We start from the raw sequence: 26,884 nt of genomic DNA on the forward strand, positions 1-26,884 counted from the left end.
AAGTTATCGTCTAATATCACCATAAGTAGTAAATAACACATGCCCTCCATTCCATAAGGGAGTTAAAGGCATATATTTATTGTACATGGGTCAATTCTATCTCTGATGTAACTCTGTGAAATTAGACTGGGAATCGTTTGACCAAATAGCACATACAAAGAAAACAGGTCAGATTTTAGGGCCAGTGCAAGCAGACGGCAAAAGTCTATGACTTCATTTCACCAACAGCACTTAATAGTTTTAATAAGTGCTTCAGTGAAATCACTCTAACTCCACCCTTCAACAAAAATCCAACAAAATTTCAACAAACCACTACCATGTGTTTATGTTATGTGCTTTCACAATTTAATACCATAACAGTAACTAAAACTCAATTTGCATAGGAAAAGACCCTTTAAATGTATCACGCCAAACTTGTAAACATTACCTGTTATCCTCAGTTGAGCCAAACTCGCAATATCAAGAGAAAACGTTCACTCCATTGAGATCAACAGGAATGATCCATCTGATATTAAAGAGTCTCAAAGATAATATAAAATAAATGTATGCCCATTTGATAAAAGCTATTCAGACAAGGAACACTACTGTGTTGACTGTTCATTCTTGGGAAGCCTGGGTTTCCCCATTCTTTCTCTGGGTTCTCTTTGTGGGAAGAAATTGGAAAGGTGAGGCCCTCTTATTAATCATATACAAGCTCCTTGGCTTGAACAGGAAGGAGAAAAACCTTTTTCGTACGAGGAATAGAGAAAATAGTGCTCAACCACAAAAGGCAAGTTTGTGGTGTTGCTCAATGGAAGAGAGTGGGGAGAAAGAGAGGGAGAAATGGTTTCAAGAACTCAGAGGAAAACACACAAGTCCTGGCTGAAGAGCTCTTTCTAGCTACAACAAAAGAGATAAACTTAACTGCCCGGAAAGAAATTATGCCATACTGATACCTTTTTCAGACATGGTGAATCTATTGCAGGCAAACTGGTAGCCCTTGCAACAAAAAACCAAATACAACTTACTGAAGCAACAAACCTGAAGGCCACATTCCTGCAGCTCAAAATGTCATTAAAGGGATAGATGTTAGTACTCCTATTTATTCATAATGCTCAGAGAGCCATGCACCTTCTAAAATTAATAAGCAGTGTTCCAAACTACTCCAGTTTCCCCAGATTTAATCACCATTGAACCATTTATGATGGTTCCTCCACAAGAGACTTAATATTCTTTGATATTCTTATGTATAATTACTTCTTATAATCGGTGCACAGCTATTAAGTGATGTACTGCTAAACCTCCAGGTTTCAAATGGATAAATATTAGCCTAATGTGCTCAATCAATGCATAGAAATAGCTTTAAGTGCTTTCCCTGCAAGGGGAAATATTTACCATATATCATAGTTAGATTAGCTTGAGGCACTAAGCAGCTGATAGAGAAGGACTGAAAGCCTGGAAATCACTTTAAAAGTCCTTGCATTTCTGTGAAGGATATCTTCAATAGAAAGTGAGAAAAAGAAGAACTGAGCTCTATTACCTTGAGCTTTCTATAAAACACGGTACTTAGGATTAGAACCATGTCAGAATATTTGCTTCATGAGACAGAAAATGCTCCTTCCTATCAAGAAAAAGCACTAGAGGATACAAAGAGCTTGTAAGCTGTTTAGTTTACTGAATTTTTCAATCCAAATGACAGCAGCCCTGGAGTAGGTTGTTAATAAATAAACCTCCTCCACTGAAGTTTATGCAGTAGCTGAGGTCATGCCTGGCAAGATATACAATGAATACATTACACCTAATTGCACAACTCTTAAACAAAATAGCTTTTAATAATAATAATCAAAGAGTACGCTTAGTGCTTCTCAATCTGAAGTCTAAGGGCAGGTGGAATAACTATTATGTAAGTCAGAGAAACTGTAACAGCATATGCAAACTGGACTGTTTGATTTTCTTCTTCATCCTCATAAAACAAATGAAAAAAACCTTGCGAACTGTGTTTTGAGGAGCTGAAGTCTAGTACTTTAGGGATTCTTTCTGTTCAGAGAAAAGTTAGATAATTATACAACACATTAGTTTTCCATTGCAAAGAGTAAAGTTTCCTTTAGCAAATAAAACACGTATATAATCATCTTTATGATTTTGGTTACTTTTTGATTAATTGCCAAATTAATTCTTATTTCCTCAGTTGTATTGAATGTGAACTGATTACTCTGACATGTTAAATGGGTTGAACATATAATTTTCCAAATTATTGGCAGTTTGTCATCTATTTGATTTGACTGTTGTTCTTCCTTTTGTAATTGATTATCTAAGTTCCATTGTATCATTTCTACTTGTTTTATTCAAAACAAATAATGATTAATTCACTCCTGGTATTTTCAGAAGAATAAGAAACTGTTAAAATTTGTGCATATTTTCAGATTTGTAAGCATTTTTTCAATTAATAACTTGAAGAATTGCCCATATGAGAGCAACAAATTTTGAATTTATAAATCTTAACAAAATAACCTTAGTACTGCTGTTAAAATGCTTTTGCCATTGTCATTTTTAATCTAGCACTCAAAAAGTCTTCTGCCAACTCTGCCACTTTTCATTTTACTTCTCCAATTGATGTTTTTATAGGCCACGCAATTGATCATTTAAAGATCAATAGGAAGAACACTAAAATATTGACTAATTTAAAATAAAATAACCAGACATAACTTGCTCTCCTTTTGAATTAGCACATGACTAAACTATGAGGAATTAAACTTTATAAATTACTCATTTTTCACTTTTGTGAAAAGGAATTATATTTTTGAATGGAGAATGTTACAGTCCTCAGTCCTTCATGAAAGAAAACTCTGCTTTCGACGGAGTTTGAGTTAACTCCCACCAAATCCAATACTAACCTTTCAATAGAAAATGGATTATGCTGAATAGCATTAACAAAAACAAGCAATTATTTGAAAACAGAGTTCAACAGGGTAAAGTAAAATGATCTCCATTATGGCTTGGTAAAGAAAGACTTTGTAACTTCTAAGATACACAATTTAAGGACAGAATTATGTCCCTTTTAATTCAGACTCTTGTTCCATAAATTATTTCTTGTTTCAGATACAAGAAGATTGCTGTTGCCTCTAGTAAACTGGCATATTTGTTCCATTTCTGTAGCAATTTTTCAGTGCTTTCTTGCACTTGGTGCAAGACTAAAGCCAGCAAGGACAAAAATGACATATTTATGCCATCTCAACAAAGATATAGGATGAACACTATCCGTGAGAAAGGCTCCTCACATCTTTATGCCTCAGTCTTAGAAAGAATAAGGAGCAGGTCAACGTTTTTGTTTTTTATTTTGGTGCCTTAATAGTGAACAATATCAACAGATGACAATTTTCAAGCTCAGCTTTTGCCAAAATCTCACGTGACCAAGCATCCCCTTCATAGTTCAAAATAAAATGGAAGAGTCATTTGAAGCCAGAATTTCAAGCACATATAACGAAATTTCCCATTGCTGGGCCATGAGAGCTTTATTCACTGTTTCTTGAAGGCATACTTCATCTTTCATTAGCCGAAAAAAATGCCCCCAGTGTTGATGGTGGCCAACTTGGCAAAGAAACCAGCCACTGACTGTAAATAGAGTGGTTTTGCCAAAAATGCCTCCTCTCATTCAGAGCTGAAATACTGTTGTAGTCAGAGCTGACTGACTGATGTAGGAAATTACTGGGATTCCCTGCTTATACTTTTCTTTTTTGCTAACAGGTTCCAGTCTTTATCCTCAAGATTTTCTGACCCTGCTTTCTAATGCAAGATTTACAAAATAAAATACCTAACCTTACTAACATACAGCTTTGTTAAAAGGTTTTACAAAATACATGATATATATACACTGGGCTAAATTATGTATATCATCTGTAAAAAAATAAAGGTAATAAAAATGACTGAGGAGGAAGGACATTTGCACAATTAAAACTTCATTTAAGAACTGATCTAGCATACATCTGCAAAAGCTGAACAAGACAGGAAGCAATTTTTGGTCAAATAATTAGTTTTCTTCCATTTTCTGCACCAGATACACTATAGATGTTTCTGTCTCACCTTCCCCTCCTACCTCATCAGTTACATTAGTTACCTCTTCAAACAGAAAAGAATATGGTTATCTGTAAGCTGTAATACTTGGCATACTGCATCTACAGGAAGAAGGGGGTTTGCTCAAACTACAGCATAGAATTTTCTCAGCAAATGTAGTTTAAATTCAATTGATACGAACAAGAGCCTGGAATTTCACAAATGCTTACTACTCATCAGCTCTCACTGTTCTCAGTGGGAAGCGCTGGGTGCTGAGCTCTTTTGAAAAATTCTGCCTATGTATTATATGGCTGAGCTGAAGCTGCTGAGTTATGAAGCTATTTTTAAAACCTGGGTCAAGATTATTTATTGTTGTATTGTATGTAAGGCAAGGTGATAAGATTCTTTGTCCAGGACTATGTACTATACATTTTTGCAGTACTATTAAGAATTACAGGACCACGCAGCCTTTGCTGACAAAATGTGGTCATGAATGTGCTTAACATAACCAATCAACATTATGCAAGTAAATGTACTATTTGTTTATTATTGCATTGTAAAAGAAATAATATTTGCATGCTCAATTTACCCCATATGAAAGACTCTAATCCGTTGATTCCTGAATACATTGTCAGAAGAAATGTGCATGTGAAATCAGTAGCTAATTGCACATGCAAACTTTATACTGTTTTAATTGTACTGGTTCCTTCTGCCCATAAAACTGCACAAATTCAGTTTATGCCTGTATATAATCTAATTTTACCTGGTGTCTATTAAATAGAATTTGCCATTGTAAAATGCACTTAAGGACATTAAAAAAACTTGCAAAGTGTAATCTTGTTATCCAGAAGCAGCTCCATACAAATTTTGCACTGCTCCACAATGAACTTACTCAGTTTCTACTATCTTCATTAGATTCTAGTCCTTAACTCATTATTGAAGCTCAGTTCAAGGAGAATGAAGTACATTCTATTCAGTTTTTGTCCTCAGATTCGTTTAATAAAACCTTGCTACAGGTCTACAAACATGTCAGCCACCAATCAGAACAAAAACGTTTACAGAGGATATCATATCACAGCTGTAGCCAAAGACTCAATTTTTGTCAAAAAAATCTTTACTCACGAGTCCTCAGACGAAATCTCTGCAAACCAGAAAAGGGTAATGGGGAAGAAGGGAGTACTAGTGAACACTTCATTCCCAGTCTCAGCATTTCACTGGTCTTACCACCTGTGTTACCTGTTTAGTCTTTAAATAACACCCACAGAAAAAAATAATATGTATGAATTTTGTAAGAATATGTTTGAATTTAGTATTTCGTGCAGTAGAATGTATGAATGTTGTAATGGTGCGTCTTCATAGTCAGAAAGGTGAATCAGAAAAGTCTACATATAGGAGGAATCCTAAAGAGAGAACAAGAAGGAAATGGGATAAATGCTTAACAATGAGACCACAAAAAAAATCTTTTCAAATACAAATGAAGCAAGGCAAGAGTCAAACTTTGGACAACATAGAATGGTCAGAGTTTTGCTCTGCAAAATCCTTTTTTGACTCTGTCAATCATCCTTTCTCCTAGGGAGTTAGGGGAAAAAAGAGAGTAGAATATATACACAATAGAATTAAGGTAGACAAAATCTTTACTTAAGGAAAGGAGATAGCAGCTTAATTTAGGAGAAGAGAAAAAAGAAATGACCTGGAATAGTAAAGCTGATGAAGATTTTTTAACTGCTAACCGTAATTGCCATTATTTGCTTAATTTTATTGTACTATTTTTTCCAGAACTGTTCCAGTTTTACAAATTATGTTTTTAAGGGATTTTGTCTGTCTGTAGACCTTGTTTAGTGACTAAATCATCTGACACAAACGAAGGTAAGCCATTACTAGGGACATAAAGATTCTTGAAAACCTTTGTCCTGCGATAGTTCAACAGTTCCCAGCACCCAACAAGTCTTTCATAGACGCAAAGCTGAATGTGCCTCTATTTAAGCTGCATGGGTCAGAGAGATAGTAGGTGATACAAACACTTGAGAAAAAAATAATTACTTCTCCATGTTCTGAACTGGCTGGAAAAACTTCCCAGCTTGCTGCAGACTATGGAGAGAATGCTTGAACCCCATCAACTCTGAGGAAGTTTGTACCAGCTGCAACAATAGATGAGGAGAGAATCCAAGATCTATTTTCATATTCCAGGCTAAATATTGAATTTTTCGGGTTGATAGAGAAACTGTTATTTTTCCTTGCAGACTATACTAAAATATATTTGGTATTATTCAAAAAACACCCACAATAAATATTGCATTGCAGTGTCATTTTTTTCATTCATTTTTCAGAGTGTAATCACAGGATATGGGGTGCTGCACAAACTCTGTATTTTTGGTACATGGTTCAGTATCATATGGGCTGCAAACTCCTTAGTGTCTTCATGTGAATGAATCATAACAGGAACTTTAGAAGGAGGCAGCTATATCAGTAATTCTGCACCTGGCATGACGCATGACCTGCATATTGAGGGACCTGGCAGCTTTGTGATTTGTAAGCTTTCCTCATTATGCAGTGATGCTGTGGTAGCTGCAGCTCCTTGGGCAGATGGAAAGCAGCAATGTCATAGAATGCACATTTAGAATCCTTGTTGCTGCTGAAAGCAGAAGTGCAAAGAGCGTTTTGCTTTTCTGACAACTATGTCTAGGACATCACCTAGCAAACAAAACAAACTTCTTTGAAAGACCCCATTGCATCTGCCAGTGCTAAGAAACCAAAAAACTCGGAAATTTTAGCTCCATTGGAGATCTTCCCCCTACATTCCTGAGACCAGTGTTCCTCTTTCTCATTTGTTCAAAATAAAAAAGTCACAAAGTGTACTCTGCAAATCAGCAAAATAATGCTTCTCTCATTTTCAGTGCCTCTGGACCACTGTGAAGCTCTAGAACTCAACAACTACCTGCTTTCTAGCCTGCCTAATTAGGACTCAGACTCTTCTTCTACTCTATCAATTTCACTGCTGTTGCAATGAAATTCTGAGATTCTAGAGGAGGACTCAGAAATCCCCATTTCTCTGTAGGACTCTGTAAAATGTACTATGCTGAAGTACTGAGGAAATGTTTCCAAGGAAACCTCAGTGCAAAGAGAGCTTCACCTGATTTTCTTTTTTATAACTAAAATCATGTACAATAAGAGGTCCCCTAAGGCAAACCTTTCAACTGAACTTTGGCCAATTTATGACTTTTCAAAGAAACTGCAGAAAATAGAAGATTTTTCATAGCTCAAATACAAAACTAAGCATCAAAACACTTCTTTTGCCTGAATTGCATTCTCTTTCTGCTATTTTTTAGAGCATAGGGAAACCTAACAAAAATACTTGGAAGTTAGATATTTCTGAATGAATGTAAATTAAAATCAGAATTATTGGCCCAGATCTACTCTCTTCTGTAAATGCCTTTTAACATATTGTTTAGTGATACTCATTTCAGTGGAGCTACTTCAGAGTTACATTTAGAAGGTATCACATAGGGATCCAACATGAGGTGAACTACTGAGAAACAGTCCTGCAAAGGCTTACTACAGGAGTTTTGTCATAGATCAAATATTACTGTATTAACCACATTCCCATAGTGCTCTCTCTTTATTGGCCTGGAGCCTTGATAAGAAATAGCATCTGGGAAACCAGACACTGACTTGAGTTTTAGCTTGCTCTGATATTCTTAAGCAGCTAGCTGCGAGCTTCATTTTCATTTCTTTCCCATCTCTTTCTCTCATCTCCATTACTGGCTAGATGTTGCAGAATTAAATGTACATTTCAATAAGGTCTAGAATTCGTAGTTTCCTGCTGGACAGACTGAAATTGCTTTATTGGAGAAAAAGGATTTCGACTTCCTAGGGGAATGGTGGAAGCCTCTTTTGCAACTGATTCAGTGAAAGAGTCTGAAAAGTGTCTTGGGGCATCAGGTGCATCATTCCCATTAACAGTCAATGGTGGCCACATACCTTACACACATAGCTAGCTTTGAACATTCCACCCTTACAAGGTAAAACGTGAACATGTTAGGATCTCTGCCAGATCAGGAGAATTCAGAATTAGTAGGCTAAAGCATTTCATAAATTAAAAGCGATTCTACTGAGAGTGTTTCACTCAGTAGTTGGCATGATAAAGTGTGATCTAGGTTTCCTACAGAGAACTGGAAGACTAAGTATTGATGGTAAGAGTAGGGAGGGATAGCTCTTCTACTCTGTACGAGACTCTCCCCATAAAGGGCAAGTCTGATGTCTTTTATAAAGATCAGCCGGGGTGGGATTCATGGTTTCAGTAAAATAATTGCTTTTGTGTACAATAAGTCACAGAGATGCCAAGGATTTTCACCAGGCTGTCAGGAACACTGGAAAACAGGGATTTTATGCTAGACGCTCTACTGACATTTAGCTTTCTTTACCAGTTTACTTGGCATTTACATAGAAGTCCTAGGCAGAAACCTGCCCACATGCCAAGAGTTTTGTTACAGAAAAAGGCCCTTCTGTGATACGTGGCAATATTCAGTCTGTAACTTTGATACACTGACGTCTCTCTGAAGCCTAGAAATAGATCCAAACATATACATCTGAACAGCAGATTCAGCAGGCACTGTTCTTTTCTCCTCTAATGTTCTAAGTCATACCAGTAACTGTTGCTTTAAAACATATTTCAGTAGTCCATTATGTAGAAGAAACTCAATTTCCCATGACCTTCAAATTGAATAGGCATTTTAATTTAAATTGCATATACACTTTAATTAAGTATCAGTTAGGAACAATAACTGTAAATGAATTCCTGTCATTTTCAAACCGAAAAACAGTTTTCCATTGTGGGGAAATGCTTGCCATGTGATGGCAAAGTTTGCTCTCTCCTGTTTTGTCCCATATTTTTTACCATTCAAACCATAACGTTCAAACTGTAATGTGTCACATATACACGGATATGGATGATTATGTAAACTCCAACAAAATCCACTAAATCACCTTGGTTAGAAACATGGTACCGTTTCCAGCACCAGGGTTACATTTTCATACCTGAAACAGTAAGCTACACAGCTAAGCCCACTAGAAACTGGCCAATATGCAAGCAAAGGTGGTTTATTTGAGTCTCACAGAGATTAATATGCAGAAATAACAAGTGCATTTTAAAGTATATAATCTAATATAATTTATTATAAATTAAAAGTTCATATAGGCTGGGACAAGGCTTTTCATTGTTTCTGTAATGTATCATATTAATGTTTTTTGTCTTGTTTTAGCAACTAAGTATCCCTCCAGGATCTGTGTGGCACAAAGAAGCACAGTATGCCTTTTACATCAATGATTACAAGACTACGCAGAGTAGAGAAATGTGCAAAAATTCCAACACTCAAATTGACTCTTGCGGACAAAAATGTACGTGAAAAGGCCACATTACTGTGTAATAATGATCAAGCTGACCACATTCTTTTGAAGGTAGTGTATTTCTGATGAGAGAGAATGTACAAACGGGTAGACTGGATCAGAAGGGAACAAAATGACACATTTTATTTGAAGGATATCATATGGAGAAGAAATATTGCTTATGTGCTAATAATAATAATAATAAAAAAGACTATTCAATCACTAGAGAAATGATGAGGAAAAACGTGACAAAAGGGGAACTTCAGTGTTAACAGAAGCATGCCCCATGCTTTGAGATGTTAGCAGAGAGGGGGAGATTCCATAAACAGGACCCTTCTGAAAATGTGAGGTTTCTCCTTCACCTTAAATTGAGAAACGGCAAGGTATGCCCATATAGTGAGACTGCAGCCCCGACCTCAGAAGATTCTAGATTGCTTAGTTTTGACTTTTTTTCTCAATCTTTAACACACGTTACTTCGTATTTAAATACTAAGGGAAAAAAACACCAGAATGGGTTTCTTAGAAACAAAAACATCTGTTTTGTCATGGCAGATTTCTCACCCAAAGCCTTCAGTCAAAATGCAAGGTGGTAACTGTTTTACAGCCTGCAATAACCTACAAATCCTCTCCAAGAAAACTTTCTGCTTGCTTTTGTTCTTCTCAAGAAGCACAGTTACATTTTTGCCTGGGAACAGTACTAAGTTTCTTCTAAAACATTGCTAACTAAAGTTGGGTGTATCTAAAGTCCAGTTTAAAAAAAGTAATGAGAGCGTTCAGAAATGAACGTACTGATGGGCTGAACTTCACTGAAATCAAGAAAGTTCAGAGAACCTGGATAAACTCTCTGTCGAGTGAGAAATATATTAAGAAACAAAATGATTAAGAGTCTGTGGTTTTGCTTTTGGGCAAGTGCAACTTCGGGGGTTATAAAGAGTGGGCAAGTGCTTCGGAAGTGCTGTCTTAGTCTGCATGGGAACACTTGTGCCAAAAAGGCAGCAAACAGTCCGTGGGATCAGTAAGGGGTCCTTGGCATGTAAATACTATTTCCACAAATTGTGCAGTTTACAAAAAGATCAAAGCACAGTGAAAGATCGCCAGCATTTTCCAACAGTCCTACATGAAAAGTTGGAGGAGTATCTGGGCAGTATCGCATAAACTGAATATTCCAGCAGTGACAGGAAGAACTTAAAATGGCCAGTAAAGTGATGGGAGAAGAACTCATCAATCAGAAGTAAATCTGACTATGTCTAACAGTGTTGCTAAAATAAGATACAGTGACTATTCATTAAATTTTCCTTTTACAAAAACGGAGATTTACTCCCATGGGCTAAACTACTACACAATTCAATAGAATGCAGGGATGAATGTGACCAATCTAGAAATATTTCTTCCTTTAGTTTCCATCATTTACAATCATTTCTTACAGTTGATTCTTTGAGTGTAACCCATATATATTTTACCTCTTTATGTTTCTGTATCTATCTTAATGTAAAAAAAAAAAAAAAGAAAAAAAGAAAAGGAAAATAAAGCAGAGTTTCACTGTTTAATCTTGTCCAGGATTTTCTACCACGTATTACATAAAGTAGCATGCGTTATTCAATTTATCTCAAATTTTTATGACTTCCATATCAATATTTCCTCTTAAATGAAATATGCCTATTCCCCCACCTTTAGAAATATGCTGAAGGAAAATATGCAAAAGTTTGACTCCTTGGAGTGATGGGTCTTTCTACAAAGAGTAACAATCATTCTGATTCTAGGACACAGCTGTGGGCAGGAATAAGGGGAGCTGGTACTTCATGGGGCAAGTCATTTCACATACTCAACTGGAAGGTGACAATAGAAAATACTGTTTTTTCAAAACAATCAGAAAAAGCATTTCAGAACATTGTGCATGGTTTTTCACGATTATGGACTGCCTCATGCTACAATGTGATTTAGAGAAAAATTTTATTTTGACAGAGATGATAAAGATTCTCCCTTGCCCATAATATATAAGGGCCATTGAAGAAGAGTAGTAGAAACTGGTATTTTTTTTAGGAGTGAAGGCTAAGAAGACTTTTTTGGAGAACAATATTTGGTGTGTCAGTACTAATTTGGATATTCTGGGACATCAAACATGCAAAAGGCTATGAAAAATGCAGGCCCTTTAAACAAACTGCCAACTTTGAATATTTGTATGTAGCAAGTATACAAATATGATTGTTGCAGAAAGCCTATGAAGTATTTCATGATGCTGGTAATGTGCAATACTTAAATCAGAGATTATTATGTTTAATAGATTGATATATTTTAAAATCAGAAGGAACCTCTGTGAACACTTGGCTTGATATACTTTCTGAAAAATTTCCCTCCTTCTCCAAGTCCAATTTTCTCCTTTAGGAAAACATCTACCTTTATCTTAAAGATGACTGTGATGAAGGACCTATCACAGTCCTTGATAATTTGATCCAGTGATTAACTGCCTTCACTGTTAAAAATGTTTTATTTGCTTGGCTTCAACAACACAGCTTTGCTCCTTGACTGACAGTGAAGAACAGCCAATAGCAAACTTCCGACTCCCAGAGACATAACAGTTCTGACTAAGTCATGCTTTAAGATTTTCATTATTAAACTAAGAAGAGGAGGCTACTTATTTCCTTCTACACCATGAAATTATTTTACTGTGACTAGTTTTTCTCCTGCTGTGATTTTGGAGAATTTTTTTCTGAACCCTCTAAACTATTGAACTTCTTGAAGCCTAGAAATCAGAACATCAGAAGTTTTCTGCAGAGGTATTACAGAAGCTCTCACACCACTGCCAAAACCAGAAGCAATGGCTTTTTTTACTTTATGAGATGGTCACCTGATTTTACAGAATCACATCAGCTCTATTTGCCAAAGACATTGCACTGAGACCAATGTCAGACTGATTATTACCATGACCTATTGAGTCTTTTTCACACTAACTGCTTCTGAAGTGTCTATTCTTTTATCCTGTAAATGAGTCCTGTTCCTGTTTCTAGATATATCGCCACAATGAAATGCCTACTTTTTCCTTTCCCAGTTTATCAAGTTAGCCAGACTGCTCTGTACCACTGATGAATAGTGTTATTTACAATTACCCTATCTTTGTTTCATATGCAAACTAATCATTTCAAAAGTTAAACACAGCCAAGAATGCATTTCTATTATACCTCATGTTTCTGTTATAATCTCACAGCTTAACTCTGATTCCTCATTTACAATGACATTTGAGATCTTCCATATAACCACAATACAAGCCATGTATTTTCTGCTCTTCTAGTGTATTAAGATTTCATGTGGTACTAAATTGTGCTAAAAGGCTTTTAGAAGCCTGTTACTTCAGCGTTATTCCTTTTCCAATAAAACTGGTAATCTCATAACATTTATAAACATTCCTTTGAAAACATATTTTCCACAAATCAGTCTGTAATAGTTTTTAACATTATCCTCCTCTAAATCTTCATGAATTGAGTCTAAGAGCAAAATGACAGGCCTTCACTTCTTTGGGTTTTCTGGTTTCTCCTTTCTGAAACACTTTGGCACAGCATCAGCTTCCTTCCAACTCTTCAAAACTGTTCTCTAAAACCCATTGTAAATCAGCATTAACAGTCCACAAAGCTTCGCAGCCAGTTCCTTTCAGGCAAAGCTGTGCAGCAAGAGGCTCAGGCTATAATATCTGACATCAATCCTTTGTAACATTCAAAAAAGAAGAAGAAAAATATTTTTGCTATAATTATAAATGGACAGCAGAAGACTTGTAAACAAACTTTGCATTAGAAAATGAAGCAGAGCAAGCGCGGAAATGTATTGTAACACTTGTCTAACAGAATCCGGTTAATCTCGGGAATCTCTCTCTCTTGGGAAGAACAGATTCACAGCGCTCACACGGGGTCTTGGCAGGAGACCAGATGTGCCAGGAAATCTTTGTTTATTTACGAGCTTGCCAAGTCATTTCTGCCCGGAGTGTCAGCCTCAAGATCTAGCATGCGGTATGGAGAAACACTGCCTCCTTTTCCCCAAAGTCTCCTGGAATGTTAAAACTGTAGCGGCTCCTGGGGAAAGCTCAAAAATTGCCAGTATTCACCCACTCTCAGAGCACATCCCTTGGCTGAAAGGCAGCTTTTGCCTCGAGCGGGAGGCCCCGTGGCAGTGCCGTGGCGGTGGCAGCGGCAGTCTCCGGAGAGGCGCTGGCGTGGGCGCTGCAGCACCCCCCCGCTACCTGGTACCCGGCTGCTCTCCTGCCAACACCTGGGATGGGGCTGACGGCCTTTTTTGGAGCATCCTGGGGCTTAGGTCAGGAGCAGGCTCTGCTATCCAGAACTCACATGAATCTGTTAAACTGTTAGTTTAATTAATGCACCCTTTATAAATTAATTAAATTAATTTACAAAGGTTAATTTTATTAACCTTTACAAATTAATTAAATAGTTAGTTTAACTGTTAAATTAATGGTGCACATTCTAGATTTCAAGCATGACCAAACAAAATTCATACCTTTTTTAAGGTAGTATATGCTATTGCTGAATCAGATCTAGTATTGATGAGGCTAATCTGTATCCTGAGGAGGATAAACTGCAACACTATGTTCACCCTTCCTGAATAAAACTTAAGGTTCTGTTTCTCCTTTTAAAATTTTTTGCCTATAATTTCTAAACTTCAGTGAAATTATGCTGCTGCAACTGCAAGCTGAATTTAGAACTCTCTTTTTGTGGTGCAATGTCACTTTCTCTTGTTTTCTGCCTTGGAATTTCTCAGTACAAATCAGCACTATCAGCTTTTTTCCAACAAATTTATCATGAATGTGGTAATTGTGAGGTCTCCTTACCTAAGCTTTGAGTCATCTTACTTGGATTAGCATGCTCTGAAGTGTAATAAATAATTACAGCTTGACTAAAACTACAAAAACTATATACTAATACACTGTCCATTTTTCAAAAATTTGTTTAATTTGAAAAGTCAGAAAGTTAAATATTTGCCATTCACAGCCAAAAATCTATTATTAATAAAAGCCATTTTCCAAAATGCTGAAATAAGGACAAAGTTCCAAGATAAGAAGTATGACGCATTGGTAAAATTACAGAAGAGATAAGCTTAGGTAGACAAAAACTAACAACCCCCTGAAATAACAGGTAGACAGTGTTCATAAAACAATGGAAGACGTATCTGCAACAATTAGCTTTTTTAATGAAAAGCCTGAGACTGGTTTCTTAAAGCATCAATATTTAATAACTTTGCATTTGCACCATGTTAGACCATTACTTAAAAATGAAATTGGCTTATAAGTTTTTATAAGAATCGCTGATCTTCTAGACACTTAAGGGTACATTTTCAGCACTGTGCCTATGAATTAACATTAATGGGATTTATGCAATGAAGTCCCTGAGCACCACTCTAAATATTACTCTACTTAGTTACTAATTCAGTGTGGATGCATGAGTATAAATGAAAGCGGAATTTTGATCTGGTAGTGTTATAATACAAACTAAATACATATATATGTGTGATTCTCCCCATATATAATAGCGTAGTTGTATTAAAGCTACTAATTTGATAATAAAATTTTTTCTTTGGAAGATTTTGTTGGAAAACATGTTTATTTGTCTGTATAGCAATTTGAAAAGGGTTAAGTTCACAAAGAATAATACAATCTTTATCAGTACAAAACAGTGGAGTACTGAGGCATAATAGCTCTTAAGAACTGCTATCTAAAAATGAACTTAAGGCATAAGGTTAAGGTCTTGGACCAAATTTTTCCAAAACTCTGAATAGTCACCTCCTAATGTTTTGGCTTTCTCCTGTATCCACCACTATTTTTAAAAGAGAAAGTATTATTAGCCTGATCAAATACAGGATCTAAAAATCATTAAATACTACATTAATTTGGTAACAGCCTGTTAATATTTTAACCATATCATGTATTTTTCATTGCAATTTATGCCTTGTTACCATGTTGCTATGCTTTTTTACTGAAAGGAAGAACCTGATTCATAAACAAAGAAAACATGCTTTAAAAATACCCCCCAATAAAACCCAAACGTACAGAAGAACCTACTACTGTGCCTGTTCGAAAAAATAAGTCACAATTCTCAAGATTGGTTTCCATTACATCTTATATTTTTTCCCTTTATGTTCTGGCTTCAAGGAAAAAAAAATCTAGAAAAGATAAATATAAATAAAAATACAGGTTAAACCACAACACAGAAATGTATTTCCTAAGTCATCAAGTATGAATACTTACTTGTATATGCAACTACTTTGTACAATCCCTATCCTAAATTTACCACGCTCCATCATAAAAGTGTTAAGGTTGTTAGCATCAATAAAACTTGTTCTAGAACATCACCTTTCAATGGTTAGAAAAGTTACATTTTCCATTCTAAACTTCCTTGGACTGTTTATAGCCATTTGGTCTTATTGAACATAGCTTTTTAGCTCATCTCATGCTCTGCTATTTATCGTCTCTGCAAGAGTTCTAGACAGCAATTACATCCCCTCTCAGATCTTCATTTTTCTGGGTTAAACAGACCAAACTCTTTTGCCTTCTCTCCCATTCTCCTGTTCACCCTCACAGCATGTTATTCCTATTTCAGTTTTTATTCAGATTTCTTGAGCACTGGCAAACAGAACTACCTGGGCTATGACATGAGCACTGGCATAGATTACTCTGGATGAATGAATATCCAAACAGTTTCTCAACCTCTTCTATCTCCATATCTATTTACTATTTGGTACTGTAAAATTTCACTTTACATGGCCGAAAAGTCAACAGAAGGGTTCAAATACACCATGAAGTTAGCATGTCTGAGTATGCCACCATCAGCCAGCTGAGCTGCGACAACTGTCCATTCATCCAGTCTTAGCACATAGCAGAGTGTTGTAGGAACCTCAAAAAAGTTAAGCGAAGTTATACTGTTTTCACTGCTCCGAGCTAACAGTACATACAGGGCACTTACCACAGCTTAAGTGATGGACTGCAATTTACAGAACAAAAAGTAAATCTGAAATTCTTCCAATTTTACCATGTTTTACTCCTACTGCTAAATTCTATTGTATTATTATGCCACACAGTCAGATAGCAAAGTATCATGAAATGGCTAGCAACCATCGACAAGCTTCAATACCAACTGGTCAATGAAAGGCACTATGAATTCACGAAGTCAATACCTGATGACTGTCAGATACACAATTACAATTGGTTTTGAATGGCTTGCTGCTGTTACAATTACTGGTACATAATAGCACACTGAGACAAAGCTGGCACGTGTAGGCTGGCTGAACAGTGTTAAATGAGACTAAGTGATCACCCAGGAGTTCATGAAACTTTTTTTTTTTTACTACTGGTCAGAAGAGAGAGATACACTATCCTAAATTTATCATCTCATTGAGGTATATGGATATATGGGTGGCTAATAAATGCTTTACAAGAAAATTGTTATTTTCACATATTCACTGCAACAAGAGCATTAGAAAGGGGTTTTTAAATGTCACACTTTGAACAACAGCAATTTCACTAACATAACAAATTCACTGTTCACAAGAGTATTCCTGAACATTAACGGTATAGGCAAGATAGACCTATGACATGCCTTGGCCATATCTTTGTAGAGAGCCATGTTCTCATCAGGTCTTTTTAACTTTCTTTCAGTTTCATATATGCAAGCCTGTAGCTCAGCCCATGCTCAATCTTAGCTATGGTATTAATTTTCAATCCTGAAACTTTTATATTTGGTTGTACAGCCATGAATTTGCTCCCTTTTTATTCCTGTCATGTTCTGGGTTGTGCTGATGTGCAACACCTCTTTGACTGGAACAGAGAGTATCTCTACAGCACACTGTATATACATAAATAATTACCATGTAGGAGTTTCTCATTCGTACTTGCACTAGTAGACTGAGAAATAGAGGACATGGAATGTGTTATACATATCATATAATTTTGTTAGCCCTTAAACACTTCCTAAAATCAAACCTAATGTTCTGTAAATTAGAAAATGTAAGAGATGATTAGCTGTATGATTCAACTTAAATCTTCACTGTAATAAGAAAAAAAATCAGTACAACAGAGAACTTGGAACATGTAGATTTCCACACTCTGTGTTATCTAATTTATTAGAGAGATATGTACAACAATCAGCAATTTGTGCAGTATAATTATTGTTCACTCAGTAACAGACCTTCACTTGCATATACAACGGCAAAGATATTTTAGCAATGTTAGGTCAGTTAAAGATGAGGGACAAATTTCCTTTGCAGTCCTGCTTGTTTGGGCTGTTCCTGTTGAAACATCATATTTTCTGTTAATCGACCACTTGGAGTGCCAGACGCTTATCAAAAGGTATTTTGCCCTCCCATCAGTTACCTCAGCCATTTTTTTAAAGTTTGGCTGTGCTTTATCTCTTTATCTGTTCCTTATTCTTTTTTCTTTTTGTGTGTGTATACTTTACATACATGGAAATAACAAAGCATATAAAATTGGGTTAGCTGTTTTTAAAGAAAGACGAGTATAAGCCTGGTGAAAGCAGTAATGCCACATGCTTGTATTCTACCTGGTAGCATCCTTAGATGTGCACAAATCCTCCACAGCAATTATTCCAATGGTAAAATGATTAATTCAGGGGCCAGAAAATGGTGATTTCAGATCTGGGGAGGGGAGAATGGTCCTGTGCAATTACAAAAATACTCCTTGGGACACCTACTCTGCCATCAATTTCCTATGTGACCATGAGCAAGCCAAAAACTTGATGCTTCAGTTCTCCACCTGTAAAGTAGGGACATTAATCGTTCCCTACTTAAGTGCATTTTAAGAGCCATTACAAAAACCATATAAGTACATAAAATAGGTAGAAATAATACCTAGAAATAGGCATGATTTCCTATTATATATTAAAAGGTAGAAACAAACAAGTCGATATCTATGGCTTGTTTATCTCTCACCATTGGATCATGCCTACAAAGTAGGTACTTACAGCCTATTCATACCTGTTACTCATGTGTTTTTCTGTGATAAAGGAACACAGGTCGCTGTTTCTGTGAAGAGCAAGCAAAAAAGTAGGTATTTCCTCTACAGCTACTTCAACATTCAGGAACTGTGGCTGTGAAAGAAACCAGCAATTTGTTTTCAGACACCAGACAAATATGAATTACACCAAACCTGACAGATTTGGCAGAATTCTTCCTGATACCTAGCTGGAGGGACAGAATTAGGAAAAATACTTTAAAATTATGTGTTATAAAATCATTATGGCAATGTAGCTGGAGTCTAGTTTTTAACTTGTCTGAACGACTGAGCTAATGTAGCATAGTAAAACAATAACATCCCACATGTGATAGATCCTAGATATAATAAACACATAAGCATATAAATAAAGTGAAGACCCTAAGAAGACGGGGAATATGTTTCTAACTTCTTTCCCATGTATTCGTGTTTAGTAACAGGGATACAAAGATCCAACAAATAAAAAATATAGAATAGCCATACTGATCCATCAGCTTATCTAATCCTTTCCTCCTGACAAAAGACAGATATGTTCAGTCTCTAAGTAACTTTAATCCCAGTCTTACTTTACTTCAGTCAATACAATGTTATCCACTGATTGATTATAGATAAAGTTATATCATTGGATTCATAGCATATGTAGTGTATTTTCACTCATGTCATGTCATGTCATGTCATGATGGCACACCTTTCATAATGGCAGCTAATGGTACCTTCACATTAAAGAATGCAGAATGAATCACTTGAATTTTCCTCCACATAAAAGCAGTCTCCTTTTATAGTCAAGCTTCCTTATTCCCTGAAATTTTCCCTCTTTTTATCCTCTAGGAAATGGAGTCACAAGAAACAGTCAAATATGCAATACTGCATACATTGTGATGTATGAGATACTGCAATATGTTAAGAGTCCCTGGAGCAAAATTACAAGGATCAAACTTTATACAACAGAACGGTAGCCCTGTAACTTTAATGTAGACATGACTCCACATGACTCCACAGGTCACTGTGAAGTGCATGTATTCACACTTTCTGGAGGAACTCACTATCCTACTCACCCCATTTTAGGAATAATCAATATAAACCAACATGTGTTAAGAGCTGATAGCAGCTTATTGTATTGCAGAATAGTAAAGTGATAGTGCTGTCAATTCACTATTGGTCCATTGAGGAAAGCAAACACAGAAGTACAGAGAACACACATATGACATGTAACCCAGTAACTGGTGAAGTGAAGATATAAGAACATGAGCAAAAAGAGTTGTTGTGAAGAGAAATAAATAAATTCCTTTTCCACTGAGTTAATGGCTAGCAGCAACAATATTGTGGGCAAATGTGTAAGAATGGAGAGCCACAGAGGACCTCAAAGTGTTTTGTCTAATGTGTCCTCCTGGAATTCATGAAAGTGAAGGACAGCTTTAGTCTTTATTTAAAATTAATTATTTCAGCCATGTATCTCTTACTGAAATTAAGTAACATCACCTAGATATCTCATGAGGAACCTTACTTAAAATACACATTATATCAGCACAAATGTATATTCATTAATATTTAAACTATTTATTCTAGAATAATTTGGATGGAACAATAATAGATACAATACCAGAATGACAGCTATCTAGTGCTGGATGAGAATTTCAGCAGGAATCTAGGCAACACTTACAATAGTTTTTTCATTTCTGGATACAATACCCCAGAACATGTACTCATGTGATATGCAACTCACTCAAGGTCTTGAGAGCCATGCTAGCTGAACACACCTGGCAATGCTCCTTGAGTTTTCCTCTTATTCCAGCTATTAAATTTACAGTACACTACAGAATTCAGCTTCCCACAGAGCCGAGTCTCTGAATGCCAAGGCTGAAATGTTTTCTTCTTAAAAATAGCAACCTCTGTCTCCCAGAGCAATTTCTATTTTTTTGTGAAGCCACCTAATAACTGAGTCTAGACAAACTAGTACTTCTCCTATGAGTAGTTATATATTTCCTCACTTTAATGTCATAGTCTTGATCACTAACACAAACAAACAAAAATTAGACATTTTATGGGCTTTTATTTAAGCTTCCATGATTTTGAATTTCAAACCACTCAGAAATGATGCAAGTCTGTGCTATATAATAAAGTTGCTATACCTAGATTTGGTAGCTGATTTCAACAGCAAGAAGCACAGCTGTTTTAACAATATTTGCAATTAGGGGATTTCATGAAATGCTACTATTCCTCTTCTTGGAATAACTGCCACATAGCATTAATTTATTGCTTTGATACCGCCAGGGCAGATATTTGATAGATACTAAAAGTGCAGCCAAGGTATCAAGTACTTAGCAGTATAGATATCAGGTGCCAAGAAAACAGATTGCCAAAGATGCTGGCGAGCTCAGTTTTGAAATGCTGACTTGATTTGGGGAAAGCTATAGCAGCAATCCAAAATTCATTGGAAATACATTTTTCAAATAAATACTTCATCCAATACTAAAATTGCAATTAAGTATTGGGTCTTAGTCTGTTCTGCCCGGGAGGGAATTCTGTTAATTTTGTGAACTTTCTGAAAAATAACTGAAAGGTCCTGGACAGACCCAGCAAATCATAAAGAACCAAACTGCTTAACAGCAGGTTTAACCAAACTCAGAGCTACATGCGATAGGATTTTGATATGTTTGGCAATAAGTAGAGCCATGATTCCATCAAGCAAACAAACAAAAAATTACTGAACACATCTAAAGTTATGCTACTATGAAGCCAAACCAAATGGTGCAGCAACAATTGAAATGACCGATATACCTGAAGAAAGAATACTGTAGATCTCCTTTCAAAAATAATTTCAGAAGTGAATGCAGCTAATGCTCAAAATAAGTAGAAAACTGTACACGACTGGTGGGTAGGCTGGCTTCCCTCCTCCTGATTTCAGAGCTTTGGGGGCCACTCTTGGAAGTCAATATATGGCGCGCTCTCCTTGAACATTATCTTTCTTGGTATCTCTGGTGAAGATGACAACATGTGTGCCAAATAAGATGGTCAAAGAACCACCAGCAGCATTACTCAGAATATTGACATCAGAGAACTATGAGAAAAGGGTGCCAAATAGAAATTGCTGCCATTCATCCCAACATGCAGTTTCATGCTGGCAACATGGTACTGCTGTTACACTGTGGAGAATTGCTGTAACAAATATAGAATGGGTAAACCATTATGGAATACAGTCATAAGGTCACAAGGACTTACTCTCCTTATGACCATATCTTCCTTGACAGACTCTAGCATTATATTACTAACACATAGGTTTGAAGTAGCATAACTCTTCACAGCATTTTCACAGCTTTGAAAAGGCTTCTTGTCCTAGATGGCTTGCCCTCCTGTTACGATAACAGTAAGCACAAAAAGAAAGAAAGGAAACATGAAGGCACAGCAGAGACCATGCTAAAGTCAAATAAAAGTGGCTTTTATCACAAATGAATAGTAAACTTCTTAATGTTAGTAAGCAAGGAGTTTAATACAGCATGAGAAGAAGAATAGGCACCATAGGACCAGAAGGGGGAGTGAGCCAAAAGGCATCAAATTCAGTGTTGTGTTTGATGTCAAGGAGTGGAAACATAAAAAGGAAGGCAGTGGGTGTACAGAGACAGAGAGCAGGTGAGAAAAAATATGAAGGTCTGTGTGGGAAGACACAAAAGTTCACATGAAGCAGAGTTCAACAGTGCAACTGTAGGAAGCTGGGACTCATGAAATCTGAGAGAGATCAGATGGCAAGACCTAACGTCTCACAACAGTATTATGTTGACAGCAGACTGATATTGTTTGATTGCACCTGTATCCATGCAGCAACATCTAAGTGGCATTGTCCTGTGCTGTGTGGACTTAGAAACATCTGCAACACTACAACACTGTCAGTAAGCATGTCTCAGTTGCCTTCTAGTATGTTAGCTGGTTCCGATATCCAGCCCCATGGACAAAAGAGCATTGTACGCTACAAAGAGCTGTTGAAAGGCTTGGTTTTACACAGGATAAGAGGATAGCTTTGCTGTTCAGTTTTGTTCAAGGAAAGGCTTGTTTTTTCTACTGCTACACTGTTTCATTATTGCATGGGGTCTAGGACAGGCATGCTCTTGACAATAAATAAACCAGTGAATAAATACACTGTGCCACAATTGTAGGTTTTGTTATTACACCTAGTTTAGTTGAAGTCCCAGATTACAGAGTAAGCCCTTAGTAGCTGCATCTGACAGGACCCTTGTGGATACAAACACAGGGCACTGTACGTAGGATACTTCCATGACCCAGTTTCTTTGAGGAAAGCAGATGCACCTAGGTACACAGAAGGTTGGACGCAGAGAAATGCCAGTAAGCAAGTAGACAAGACAGATGTTGCTTAATTTAAAAGGCTCAAATAGGGCAGGCTCCTATAAAAACAGTGTTTGTGAGTAAATAACTTTCAGGGCCCCGAGTACATGCCTGAAAGATGAGAGATGCAGGTTTTTTCAATCTCTCCTTGAGGGAACTATTTTTTATATTAACCTATCAGTTAAGGGAATATCCTCTCTCTAAAAAACTTGGGAAATGCAAGACTGTATCCAGGTCAACCCCCAACAGGTTCACAACAGTGTGTGTTGTCTAGTACTTCTACAAAATTAAACCTTTATTTTCAGGCAAACAACATACATTTTCTGTAAATTTAATGACTTGGAAGCCTTTGTAATGGGCACCTGGAATCAAATGGAAAAAAAATCCAGTAAGGAGGATCCAATGTTTGGAAGCTGAAGCAGCACAGAATTCAGATTAGAAAAAGGTGGACATTTTTAAGGGTGAGTTTAGAGTTATTGCAAATGAGATAACTTCGGAATGTGGTGGGTTCCCCAAAAGATTAATAATTTAAATCAAGACCAGATGGCTAGATTCAAAACGAGAACTTACAGGCTCAATACAAAATCTACAAGGTGATAATCTATAGCCCATGTTTTGAATTGGGCCACACTGGACCATTGTAAGTGACATATTCTTTCAGAATGTCAGTGAATCTGAAACATCCAAGCAAACAGCAGAAAATGAGCTGAAGAACTGAGCTGAAGAAAATGAGCAAAAAGAACTACATCCCTTCTCTTACTAAACCCTTCCTATGCCATGTTGTTTCTCACTGTTTTACAGCTTGAAGTTATTTTGTAGAGCTTCCACTATTGTCCCTAGCCAAATTATTTTGTATCACAGACCATATTAAAAACATACTTCTCTTTTGTGAGTCTCCTTCTAAACTAGGAGGTGGCAGCCAGAGAGCCATAGGAAACAGGGTTAGGAGAAACCTGAAAACATCATCTACACTGTATCTCTGCCTTCAGTAAACCCAAACGTTTCTGGTAGATGTGTGTCTAACCAGTTTTTAGAAACATCCAGTGATGAACATTCTACAAGCTAATTATGCAACCCATTCCAGGGGTTCCAGTACCTACCCTTTCATTAAAAATAAAACCACACCCCCCTCCCCCATTTTCCAACTGAATCTTCCTTTCTGCAGTTTTAGAAGTATGTTATCCCCTCCCATTCAACAGTGAATCTATACATATTTGAATATTATCGTCATCCCAATTTTCTTTTCAGACTTCCCTCATTCAAACTAAAAAATAATTTTTTTCAATATGTCATTGTTTGATGCCACAATGTTTATGCCTTCCAAACTCTTCCACAAATGTTGAAAATGCACCAGCAGAAAACCCTTCTTCTCTAGTTAAGCAGGTGCTACTTGGCAGCTGAGAAGAATAATCCAATCTTTTGCCATCGGAGAATCCTACAGAAAAGATTCATGTTGCAATAGCAGGACATACTCTCTTCTGTTTCTGGTTGATACTAAGTTCGCAGCTAGATGAAGGAGCTCTAGGCTCATAAAGACATGTGGACAGGGGAAAATGTCCATCTACCACTGACACAGCCAATTAACAAAGTAACTTTCATTTATTTTTCCTTGATGTACTTGTGTTCATACCATAAATCCATCACTGTAATCACAACAGAATTTTAATGAACACAGCAACAATTTTACTTAAAATGGAAAAATACAAAAAAGTCATCACTTCCAGAAGTCTCTCTTTAAGAAAAGCAAAAAAATCATAAAATATCTACGAAAAATGTTCATCTTCAGCTCTCTATCAATTTTCAAAGCCTTATTTTGGATGCTGTTGCCACCTGTGCAATTTCTGTCTGATATCTTAGAACTAATGACACAACTAGAATTGCTATGGAGGCTATTGAGGCCACATTTTAAATCCATTCCAAAGCAAAAGTTGCTACTGAATTCTGAAGCCAATATTTTAAGCAGAGCAAACAAGAAAGTACAGTTACTTGGTCTATAGCTGGTGCCTGAGGGTCTCTGGAGATCATTCCTAGGGCCTTGCCTACCTGGGAGATTGCCTCCCTATGCCTGCCAGAGCTGATATTTGTGATGGTGCTTCCAGTCAGTAGAGATTAATGACATCAAAATTTTGGCAGCAAACAGAAATAAACTTGTGTTCCAAATCACTTTGCAGCAGTGGTAAAAATCATCTCAAATCTGATTCAAGAAGGGCTGGCAATGTCTGTTCTAAAGAAGTTCATTCTATTTTGCAGAAAGGATAAACAAAATAAAATGCTACAGGAGCTTGTGGAGGCAGAAGGCTCTATATCAGACTCGCTGGCACTAACTATTCTAGGAGCCCAACAGAACTTTTCTCTACCACACGATAAGCTGCTCTTAAGAATAATTGAGTCACCTGCAAAATAGAGCCATGCTTTGCTGTACATAGGAAAACCAGACTGGATGAGCAGCTAATGCAGATTATTAATACATTCTTCAGAGAAACCTGAAAGCTTTCATTTCATTTTAAAGCAATGAATTATCCTCTGATTCTCAAAAGCATGACTCTGGAAAACAATTACAATCTCCTGTGGAAGTTCTCATTCTTAGACTAACTAACTGAGGAAGGAGTGCCACAACAGTAATGCCCACAGTGTGTGATATGTGCCCTATTACATTTGAAAGAAAACTGATTTCGGTTCCAGTTCAGGATCTATACATGCAGAGCATCATTTCACTCTCTGGACTGGATCTGTGCTAAAAGGCACTTAGTCTTCCAACTGTGAAGAATGCTCAGCATCAGAGCACTTTACATTTCCAAGGATCTTTCCATATTACGCTGATAAACAAGAAAGGAGATCCCTCATTGTCCAGGGAAAGGTCAAGAGAGTGGAGATGGAATGTATGTTTTCACTGTAACTCTGTCAAGGTTTAGTATCTAGTCACTGAAAATCTTACAGAATTAGCTGCAATAAAACTAGGGAGGGGCCAGAATTCCATTCACATCAGCTTTAGTGTGCTCAGATCCTGATTTGAGCTTAGGGCTGGTCCTGGTCATTATAATAGGCCAAATTATTTGACAAATTTGCAATTTCCTCTTTCTCCTTTAGTCTTAAACACATATGCGCGCACGCACGTGCACACACACACACACACATGCTTCTTGAACAAGCCTATTTCAAAAGCTACTGTTATTCATTTATAGAGAAGCATTAATACCATGTTGCGCATCTGACACATAGTGAGCCAAAACTACAGGCCAAAAAAAGGTCACATATTGACCCTCCATCCAGTGAAGTCAATACCAAAACTTCCAGTTACTTTAGTAATAGAGAATGAGGCCCTGAAGAAGCACAAATACTTCAGTTGTGTGATAGTCTGTAACATTTCATGTACAACCTGTAATATTCTTTTACTTAACATGATTTTATACTTAGCTACAATAAAGAGGGAATAAAGGATGGTATGCAAGCACATATACTTGCAACAGAGGGGCTGCAGCAAACAATGCAGTGATGCAAACTAGAGAGAAATAATCCCATACATCCCATGCTATAACGTTACTAAGTGGGACTCTCAAACACAGTCGTAAATAATCCTCATTTCTTTCCAGCATGAGAAAATAGGCTGGTATCCTGTTCTAACTGGAGTATTACAATGCCCGTTCTTTGTTCAGTGCTCCCCAGAACAGTGTGGTGCGTAAAATCTGTCTAAAAAAGCAATCCCTCTCTCTCTTTTTGTCTTGCTGCTACCATGGATATGGCATCATTTTTGCCAACCGTTGCTAAGTCATGAACAGAGGGAACATTTCCTTTTCTCACACAGAGGGCAGGGTATGAGCCAGAGCTTCCAAGAGACACGATGTTCGTTTTATGCAGCCAGGGAAAACAGCAAGAGAGGGCTGTAGATGGTCTGGGAAATGGCGCCTCGCCATACAGCGCACAAAGCAGACAGTGCCGCCTGGCCAGTCTCTGTTCTCACTAAACTGGTGGCCTATTTTCCCTCCTCAGAGAGAGAAAAGGGAGGGAGAGAGGGGAGCCAAGACAAAAGCCCTAGATCGTAGCTGCCTCACCCTTGCTGAGGCAATGCTCTTGCCTCTCACCCTTCCCACCAGGGCTGCATGCGCGGTGAAGGACAGAAGAGGGAGTGCTGGGACAGCT

At 37.0% G+C, this 26,884-nt stretch overlaps 1 protein-coding gene across 2 annotated transcripts in view; it reads right to left on the minus strand.

The window, feature by feature from the left end:
- Positions 1-26,884, minus strand: part of PRKN (parkin RBR E3 ubiquitin protein ligase) — an 812,113-nt gene that overhangs the window by 229,032 nt on the left and 556,197 nt on the right. The gene's annotated exons all lie outside the window — the stretch shown is intronic.

The sequence above is a fragment of the Dromaius novaehollandiae genome, chromosome 3 (genome assembly GCF_036370855.1).
Source record: "Dromaius novaehollandiae isolate bDroNov1 chromosome 3, bDroNov1.hap1, whole genome shotgun sequence".
In the NCBI taxonomy this organism is placed as follows: domain Eukaryota; kingdom Metazoa; phylum Chordata; class Aves; order Casuariiformes; family Dromaiidae; genus Dromaius; species Dromaius novaehollandiae.